Raw genomic sequence first — 2500 nt, forward strand, 5'->3', positions numbered from 1 at the left:
GGGACTTAGCCTCTGGGCGCGGGGCCGCGGGTGCCGCGGGGGTCGACCAGCTGGCCGGGCGGGACTTAGCCTCTGGGCGCTGGGCCGCGGGGGTCGACCAGCTGGCCGGGCGGGACTTAGCCTCTGGGCGCTGGGCCGCGGGGGTCGACCAGCTGGCCGGGCGGGACTTAGCCTCTGGGCGCGGGGCCGCGGGGGTCGACCAGCTGGCCGGGCGGGACTTAGCCTCTGGGCGCGGGGCCGCGGGGGTCGACCAGCTGGCCGGGCGGGACTTAGCCTCTGGGCGCTGGGCCGCGGGGGTCGACCAGCTGGCCGGGCGGGACTTAGCCTCTGGGCGCTGGGCCGCGGGGGGTCGACCAGCTGGCCGGGCGGGACTTAGCTTCTGGGCGCGGGGCCGCGGGGGTCGACCAGCTGGCCGGGCGGGACTTAGCTTCTGGGCGCGGGGCCGCGGGGGTCGACCAGCTGGCCGGGCGGGACTTAGCCTCTGGGCGCGGGGCCGCGGGTGCCGCGGGGGTCGACCAGCTGGCCGGGCGGGACTTAGCCTCTGGGCGCTGGGCCGCGGGGGTCGACCAGCTGGCCGGGCGGGACTTAGCCTCTGGGCGCTGGGCCGCGGGGGTCGACCAGCTGGCCGGGCGGGACTTAGCTTCTGGGCGCGGGGCCGCGGGGGTCGACCAGCTGGCCGGGCGGGACTTAGCCTCTGGGCGCTGGGCCGCGGGGGTCGACCAGCTGGCCGGGCGGGACTTAGCCTCTGGGCGCTGGGCCGCGGGGGTCGACCAGCTGGCCGGGCGGGACTTAGCTTCTGGGCGCGGGGCCGCGGGGGTCGACCAGCTGGCCGGGCGGGACTTAGCTTCTGGGCGCGGGGCCGCGGGGGTCGACCAGCTGGCCGGGCGGGACTTAGCCTCTGGGCGCGGGGCCGCGGGTGCCGCGGGGGTCGACCAGCTGGCCGGGCGGGACTTAGCCTCTGGGCGCTGGGCCGCGGGGGTCGACCAGCTGGCCGGGCGGGACTTAGCCTCTGGGCGCTGGGCCGCGGGGGTCGACCAGCTGGCCGGGCGGGACTTAGCCTCTGGGCGCGGGGCCGCGGGGGTCGACCAGCTGGCCGGGCGGGACTTAGCTTCTGGGCGCGGGGCCGCGGGGGTCGACCAGCTGGCCGGGCGGGACTTAGCCTCTGGGCGCGAGGGCCGAGGGGGTCGACCAGCTAGCCCGGCTCGACTTAACCACGGTGGGTTACATTTTGTGTGTGTGTGTGTGTGTGTGTGTGTGTGTGTGTGTGTGTGTGTGTGTGTGTGTGTGTGGTGTGGTGTGTGTGGTGTGTGTGTGTGTGGTGTGTGTGTGTGGTGTGTAAGTCAGGCGATCGACCAGGTCGCGTCCTTCGTTTTTCATGAGATACTTTTATTTCATTGTCGCAGGTGTTGGTGGTGTTCGCCGCCGCCGCCGCCGCCGCCGCCGCCGCCGCCGCCGCTTCTTCGTTTTCCCCTTTCGGGTGTACGACAGAGCCATTCCACAGTCACCTTGCTTCCCATGCCCTCACCCCAGGGTCTGTTCCTTAGCATCTTGTACCTCTTTTCCCCACCCCGAAAGGAAGCCAAATCGAGCGGCAAGGCGCGCCGGCACATATGACATCGTCACTGGACTGATGACCGTTCCTATCACTTTCTATCTGTCCGGGGAAGTTGGTGGGCGGCGTCGGCGGCAGAAAGCTACCCCGGTCGAGTTTCTCCGCCCTGGCACGGACGACGTGTGCTTCCCTACCTGGACATGTCCGGATCGGCCCCGTGCGCGATCTCCGAGTCCACTCGACGGCCGTTCGTCAGTCGTCAAGGGAGGAGTCCATCCTCGGTGTGGCACCCCGGGGCCGCGTTCGGGCAGAAGACGAAGGAAGAGAGGAGACGTGATGGCCCCGTGACTCGACACGAGGCCGGACTCGCGATCGGACGGCAGAGCCTTCTCCGACCGGCGCACTATGGCGGCTGCTTTTATAATCGCTCGAGAGAAGCGGTCGACCGGGCGGCCGTATCCACGGTGGGCGGAGCGGCAGGGCTCTGGAAGGCTACAAGCCCCGGAAGAACAGGAAGAAGGCGCCAAGAACGAGTGGCGGGAGGAGACGGCTCGCCGGTTAGGCGCTCCCCTCAGCCGCGGGCTGGGACGGGGGACCCGCCTGGATGCACACCTTTCAGAAATAGCACATAGGCTCTGGCTGGTGTAGCTCGGTGGATTGAGCGCCAGCTTGTGACACCAAAAGGTCGCCGGTTCCATCCCCGGTCCGGGCACCTGCCTGAGTTGGGGGCTAGGTTCCTGGGCCCGGCCCTGGTCGGCGGGGGGGAGGGGGGGTTGGGGGCCCGCGTGCGTGTGGCGTGCGGGGGCGGTCGGTGCCGTCCGGCGCGCCCCCCCCCACGCCCCCACTCCCGGAGCGCCCTCCGCCCCCCCACTCCCCGCCGCCCCCCGGCGGGCGCGCCGCGGTCGTTCTCGGTCCGTCCGGGTCCGGCCGCGGCCGCCCACGCCGCCG

Source organism: Desmodus rotundus, chromosome 10 (genome assembly GCF_022682495.2).
Source record: "Desmodus rotundus isolate HL8 chromosome 10, HLdesRot8A.1, whole genome shotgun sequence".
Lineage (NCBI taxonomy): Eukaryota > Metazoa > Chordata > Mammalia > Chiroptera > Phyllostomidae > Desmodus > Desmodus rotundus.